Below are 7,927 nucleotides of genomic sequence, written 5' to 3' on the forward strand. Positions count from 1 at the left end.
ATATATAGATATATATATATATATATTTATATATATAATTTTTTTAAAAAGATGGTTGGATTGTGGTTTGGACAGAGTAAATATCCCATTTAATAAAGGAAGTAAAATCGCTTATGCCCCGGAATTCAGTAGAAGGTTCCAGCATTAGTCTGGAAATACAGCATTAGGCCTCTACCTACCTTCCCGTCTTCACCGTGGCAGTATAGGACCTGGTACATTCAACTCCGCCGGCCAGAGATCGTCCAGCGTAGGAAGCTACCTAAAGCCCGGACTCGGTAACGGTGTGCTAAGTGGTTCGGCTAGGTGGCTTGCTTCTTTTAGTATGGGAAAGATTAGGGCCTCCAGCCACACAAGTCCACGAGAACACCAATGCCACGCTCCGTGCCACCGCAGCTGCTGGCCGGAAGCCGGAAGTTGTGGTTACTTCCGGGCCCGATTAGGGTCTCTGGCTTGGTCACCAGCCACACAAGCCCATGAGAACACCAACACCACGGTATGTGCCACCGCACCGGCTAGCCGGAAGTTGCGGTTACTTCCGGGTCCGCTTTGGCTGCGCCTGCGCACTCTTTCAGCTAGTCCTGCTGCAGTTTGTCTGGACTACTTTTGTCCAAGTATACCTCACACGCTAGGAGTTCTCCGTAGAAACCAGCCAGGAACAGATTGAATAGATTTGCAGCGAGGCTCCTCAGAACTCTCCCTTGGCCCCAGCGGGAGGGAAACGTGCGTGTAACTGTTAGAGATCAGTCTGAATCTCCATCTCATAATTTCAAGAACTGACCACGCTGGCAGGGAAAGGATTCCCCAGCTACCTTCTGGCTCTACCCTTCTTGTACAACGTGAAGTTACAGGATTTCCTTGTGTGTGTTTCTGCCTGTTGAAAGGGATGCCTTATGCTTCTCATTCGTTCTATGTAAGAGTATTTTCTCTGTACAACCAATCAACCAGTGCCAGTCCTTAGGCTTTTGATGCGCCCTGAAGCTGAATTATAATTATTATTATTGTCTTCAAAAGTGTTTCACTGTATTGTTCAGGCTGGTCTTAAATTCCTGGCATTAAGAGAGCCTCTCTCTTTAGCCTCTTGAATAGCTGGGACTATAAGCCCATGCCACACAACTGGCTCCTTGTATCCGAATTCTCATGTACATTCGTTACTTGGATTATATCCTTGGTTCACCTTTGCCACTTCTGTTGCTATACAAATCTCATTTGACGTCAACCTAGATTTCTCCTCTACCCTATTCCAGTTTCCTATCTTCAGGTCTCTGTAGGAGATGTCCTTTGAATATCACTGAGAAATCTGAACACACACCTAAAAGAGAATTCATGCTTTCAGACTGATCAGTTTGTTTCGCATAATTACACGTTATCAATAGATACTCTCTCTTCCTCCTCTCCAGCTATAGTTTCAATGTCTGTATCTCCTCAAATCTCTATGTTGAAGTCCTAACCTCCAAGAAGGTGGTATTAGAGAGGGGCTTTTGGAAATTAGATTGTAATGCTCTTATAAAAGAAACTGTAGAGTCGGGATTTGGCTCAGTGGTTCTGCTGCCTGCAAGCGCAAGGACCTGAGTTCGATCCCCGCTACGAAAGAAAGAAAAAGAAAAAAAAAACTGTAGAGAGCTAGCAAGCACTACACAAAGTGAGGACCTATTTGTAAAATGGCCGTCACCAGATATGGAATCTGCTACCACCACCATCTTGGATTTCCTAGGCTCCTGAACCATGAAAAATAAATACTTGTTCCTACCTCATTGATGATAATTTGTAATAGGCAGACCAGACTTGGACTTCCTCATCCATTGAATTATTAAAACCTGTGTGGCCTGGGGATTTAGTTCAGTGGTTCCCCTCCCTGCCTCACAAGCGCAAGGTCCCAAGTTCGATCCCCAGTATGAAAAACAACAACAACCCATGGATTCTATCTCAAAAATACCTCCCAACCCTGGTGGGAATGTAGCTCAATGGTAGAACACTGATAGAAGCCCTGGCTTAGATACTCACCCATACCACAAGACAAAAAAAACCAGACATCTCCCACACCTGTCTGCTTCTCTCTCCATTATCTTCACCTTTATGCAGTACTACTCAGTGCTGAAATAACCTAACCTCTCATAGCATTTTCTGTTCTTTGTCAGCACAACTACAACATCTAATTATTTCACAGTCCAACTCTGACACCTTTCACTGACTTTTTGTTGTCCTTAGGATAACATCTGAAGTTTGCTGTGTGGTCTTACTGTTACTTCCTTATCTGCTACTCTCTTTCTCTCCTCTCTAGCGGTACTGATTTTCTTTCAGTTCATCAAAAATACAAAGCTTCCTTATGAATTGTACACCTACTTTTCTTTCTTTTTTTGGTTAAACAGACTCATGTTGTAAGCTAGGCAAGCACTCTTACCTCTGAGCTTTTCCTTCTACATAAAACATTCCAGCTCTGTACTTCTACGTAAAATATTCCTCATGCTTTCCTTTTTTTTTTCATCTTCCTTATAGCTCTTGCTATACTTGTATCTGAATCATAGTTATATAGTTTATGGTTTAAGCTAATTTGTCTATTGGGGCAGGAACCACAGGCACATGATTGGTGCTTAAAATTATTCAATGAATGAATGAAACTTCTATAGCCCTGTCACTTTTTTTGGGGGGGTACTGGGGATCAAACTTGGGACCTTGTATTTATGAGGCAAGTGGCAGCAGTACTGAGCTAAATCCCCAGCTCAGCCCTATCATTTTAAAAAAAATTTTTTTTACTAGTACATTTTTGTAGTACATGATGTTTACATTCGCCTGGAGGAGTGTGTGTGTGTGTGTATTATAGCTTGTTTCTTTAATCCCCTCCCAACCACCTCCCTCCCTCTGCCTCTAAATCCCCTTTGCCATTTTCATTCTTGTTATTATTCACAGACCATGTTTATGACATATGTTTACATTCATTAAGGTTATTAGGTTCCTGCACATGGCATATTATATCATAATTCTTCTTGCTTCCCCTTCCCCTTTCTCCTTATCCTCTGTATCTTGGATCTCTTCCCAATTGCAAGAAATCTATCCTCTTGTTTCCTTGTATACATCCTTTATTATTCTCTTTGCTTGTACTTTGCCTTATTTAAATGAACGATACCAGAAAGAATTTAGACTGATTTATTTCATTCAATATTATATTTTTCCAGGTGCATTCATTTTCCTATGAATGTCTTGAATTTATCCTTTATAGCCAAGTAGTATTCTATTATGTATAGATACCATATTTTTATCCATTCAATTATTGATGGGTATACAGGCTGCTTCCAGGATTGAGCTATTATGAATTGTGCTGCTATCAACATTGGTATGCATCGATCACCATTGTATGATGTCTTTAGCTGTTTGAAGAAAATACCTAGATGGGGAATAGCTGGGTCATATGGAATTTCTAATTTTAGTTCTTGGAGAAATCCCCATACTGATTTCCATAATGGTTATACTAGTTTACATTCCCACCAACAATGTAGGAGAGTTCCTTTTTCATCACATCCTCACCAGCATTCTTTGTTATACTTTGACTTCTTGATGATTGCCATTCTTTCTCCTGTAAAATGGAATCTTAGCATTGTTTGAATTTGTATTTCTCTGCAGAGGTGTTGAACATTTTTTCATGTTTGTTGGCCATTTGTATGTCTTCTGAGAAGCGTCTGTTCATTTCACTTGCCCATTTCTTCATTAGGTCTTTTATTTTAAGGTGGTCTAATTTTTTTTATATTCTAGATATTTTGCGCTTTTGGGGGTTTTTTTGTATTTTTTTTTGGTACTAGGGATCAAACTCAGGACCTTGCACTTGCAAGGCAGGCAGTGGAACCCGTGAGCTAAATCCCTGGCTGTAGATATTTTGGTTTTTTGAGACAGACTGGTCTTGAATTTATAGTGATTCTCCTGCCTCATCACAACTCCTGAGTGTTGGGATTAGGGGCATTACCATGCCCAGTTTATAGTAATAGTCCTATCACTTTTATACTGTTGATTGCAGCCAAGAGACTGTCAGAAGCAAAAGGGAAATAGAACCTGGTGCTGTCAGCCATCAGTAGGTAGGAAAAGCCCAGAAAAGCTGTGAGGAGTTTAGAAAAAAACAAAACAATCAAAAACTTTGACTAAGAAAGTTCCCAGGATAAAAATACAATGATGCCCTAGAGGCTTGAAGGGAATAATTTAGTAAAGATATAGTCACTAGAGTCACATTTTAAGGAAATGAGGTAGAAATGATGTTTGCATTTCAAATTGCTCTGAGCCCATACCACAGAGGACATTTGAACAATTTGAGTCTACCTCTGACTGCTTTGGACCTCTGGGAGTAAAGTGTTAGTGATGAAAGCAGCTCACAGCAGGACATGTGGAAAAACAGGATCAGTATGTACCTTGCCCAGTAACAACAATGGTTATCCTATCCTCTTGCTCGCATACCTTTCAATGGATGTGAAGCAAATGTCCACTGTGAGAAGAATGGTGCCATACCTAAGGATAGGTCATCTAGGAAATTCCAAGAGAGGAAACTGCTGATGTCCTAAATACTATGAAACAAGTGCACTTGGCCAGTAGATCCAAATTCCTGTGGAAGTTAAATTTTATTTGACTGATTGGGCTTTAGAAGATAAAGAATAGGAAGGTCTTGACTTACATGGATGCATCAAATAAATATTTTCACATGGGTTAATTCTAAGAGAAATCCAGAAACTGGTTGCAAACCTACTTCACACTGGGCAACTGAGAAAATATCCATATCAAAATGGGTAGGAAAAGCTGAGACATACACCATTCATCCCAATATGGGCACAGCATCGTACAACTGGGAATGAATCCCGAAATCCGCGCTTCCCGAGGCAGGTTGATTTGAGCCACAGATAGCTCTCCGACTCAGAGTTTCTACCCAGGGATTTGGCTTCTAAATCACTTTGCTTTGGGAGAAGACAAGATTCAGCATTTGTGAATCCCATAAGACGACAGGGAAAAAAGAGACAGTTTTGAATGGGCACGTGAGCACTTTCAGGGTCTAGTACAGATCAAGCATGTAAAAATACCCAATTCCCACGTTCTCCCTAGAATAGATTAGTCTGCATACTTTCCCAGCTGCTGTCCAAGATCAGACTTCTAAGTAGCCTGCATCTGAGATCCAGCAGGGCAGATAATACCGATAACTTCAGGAATCCTGAACAGGAATCCGGCTACTTCACTGGCCTCCTTTCCCAACGCCACACCCTCACATTCCTCTAGCTTGCTCCAGAATAAAGCCAGGTCTCCAGCTTCTGCTTGGAAGGAATTTGTCCACAGATTGAGTGCCCTAACCCACCCCAACCCACCCCCTGCCCACTATTGGGGATTAAACCCAGGGCCTCTGTACTGAGCTACATTCCCGTTCTATTTTATTTTTAGTTTGAGATAGAGTCTTGCTAAGTCACTAAGTTTCCCAGGCAGAGCTCTAACTTGCAGCCCCCCTGACTCAGGCACCCAGGGTGCTGGGATTATACATGTGCACCACCACACTCAGCCCTAACTTTATTTACTTAAAAGGTTGCCCTAACTTTTACACTCCCACCTGCAGTACTGGTCACTAAATCACCTGGCTCTTGGAAGTGAAGGCACTCTGAATTCATAAATCCTCCTGAACTGCAGAGCACAAAATGGTGAAATGAGCATACCAACAGCAGCAGCTATTTCCTACCATTCCAAAAGGATCAGGCAAGCCAGGTGGGGTGGTGGACACTTGTAATCCCAGCACTCAAGAGGCTTGAGGCAGGAGGATCACTGTGAGTTTGAGGCCAACCTGGGCTACATAGTGAGTTCAAGGACAGACTGAACTACATAGTGAGACCCTGTCTTAAAAAAAAAAAAATGGGGGCCAGGGATGTGGCTCAGTGGTTCCGCCACCTGCCTCGCAAGCACAAGGGCCCAAGTTCGATCCCCGGTACCAAAAACAAAAACAAAAAAATAGAATCAGGAAGCTGGACATTATGGTATACCCCTGTAATCCTAGCATTTGGGAGGCTAAAGCAAGAGGATTGCCTTGAGTTAGAGTCCAACTTGGGCTACACAGTGAGTTCAAGACCCTGTCTCAACAAAACAATTTAAAATATACTAAACTGGGTCAGGGATTTAGCTCAGTGGTTCTGCAGCCTGCCTTGCAAGCTCAAGGTCCAGAATTTGATACCTGGTACCAAAATAAATAAATAAGTAAGTAAGTAAGTAAATGTACTAAACTTGCAATTAAAAGCTACATACTTGCTGAGTGGATTAAAAATAAGATCTAACTGTAAGCTATCTATAAGACACTGTATTTATCCATTCCTTCATTTATTCATTTATTTTGGAGGCAGGGTCTCATTATGTAGCCCAGACTGGCCTTGAATTTGTGTAATCCCAGCTTTGGGATTACTGGGGAGGCTGAGGCAGGAGGATCACTGTGAGTTTGAGGCCAGCCTACTACGTAAACCCTGTCTCAACAAACAAATAAACAAAATAGACAACTAAAGACAAATGAAAACACAATTTACCAAAACTTGTAAAATTTAGCAAGAAATAATTTAAATAAGCCACCTAACTTAAGGCATAGGGCTGTAGCTCAATGGAAGGGTGCTTGTCTAGCATGCCCAGGGTGCTGGTTTCAATCCTCAGTACCTCTGTGTAGTTCAGTAGTAGAGCACTTGATGCCACGCTTCAGGCCCTGGGTTCAGTCCCCAGGATGACAACCACAACAAAAGTCCCAACTTTATACCTCAGTTGACTAGAAAAATAAAAACAAACTGAGTTGAGAATTAGAAAGACATGAACATAAGGATATGAGTAGAAATAAATCAAGCAAAAAACAGAAAAATATGAAAAAACCAACAAAGATTTGGTCATATGAAAATTAAAATTGATAGATTTACCCTAGGGGCATGGTAGTCCATGGCTGTAATCCTAACAGTGGGGAAGCTGAGGAGGAATTTAAGCCCAGCCTGGACTACATAGTGAGACAATGTCTCAAACAACAACAACAACAAAACAACAAAAATTGACAAACTTTTAGGTAGACCAAAAAAAGATAAGACTCAAAAAATGAAATAGGAGATATTAATTACAAGGGACTCCTCAGATAAAAATCATAAGGGGGCTATTTTGCACAATTACATGCCAAAAAATGTTTCCAAGTATATTGCTATTATTTTATAATAAAACAATGCCAAATCTTAATTATAAAATTTTGCAAATTATATATTTTACATCTTGATACAAGAACAAATACAACATATTAATCATTTTTTGTAAACATTTCAGAGATGGATTGGAATATTCCTGCCTTTTACTACCAAATATTTTTTTAAGTAGTGCAAAGGTTATAAAGCTTAAAACGTTAAATATAAGCAATGTAAAAAAGTTTTACAATGATTTAACATAACCAATAAAATTTACTAAACATATTTGCATATATTCACAAATTCTTTCATAGTTGAGTATTAAAACAGACATTAACAATTTTAGAATTATTGTTCAAGGGTTGGGGATTTAGCTCAGTGGTTCTGCTGCCTGCCTTGCAAGCTGAAGGTCCTGAGTTCGATCCCCAGTACCAAAAATAAATAAATAAATAGAATTATCATTCAAAGGCATTTTTGTTTTTGTTTCAGGGGAAATAGGCTCTACTGTGAGATGAGAAAGAGATAAGTTTCTCTGTATGACCAATTATAAGCAAGGTGCCCATACAATAAGCCACAAGATCTATAACAGGAGACGGGTATGAAACCCCTCACACTATTCCACGCACCTATGGACAGAGTTAAATCACAGGCAGTGTGGAATACAACTCAGGCTGTACAGGGACGGCAGTGAAGTACTGCTACCTGAACACACAGTTATTACAAAACTACAACTTTGATCCAATAACAGTTTTATAGCTTTTCTGTACAAGTTCAGACCATCAGTCTCT

The sequence above is a fragment of the Fukomys damarensis genome, unplaced genomic scaffold (genome assembly GCF_012274545.1).
Source record: "Fukomys damarensis isolate Sample0158 unplaced genomic scaffold, DMR_v1.0_HiC HiC_scaffold_34, whole genome shotgun sequence".
NCBI classification, from domain to species: domain Eukaryota; kingdom Metazoa; phylum Chordata; class Mammalia; order Rodentia; family Bathyergidae; genus Fukomys; species Fukomys damarensis.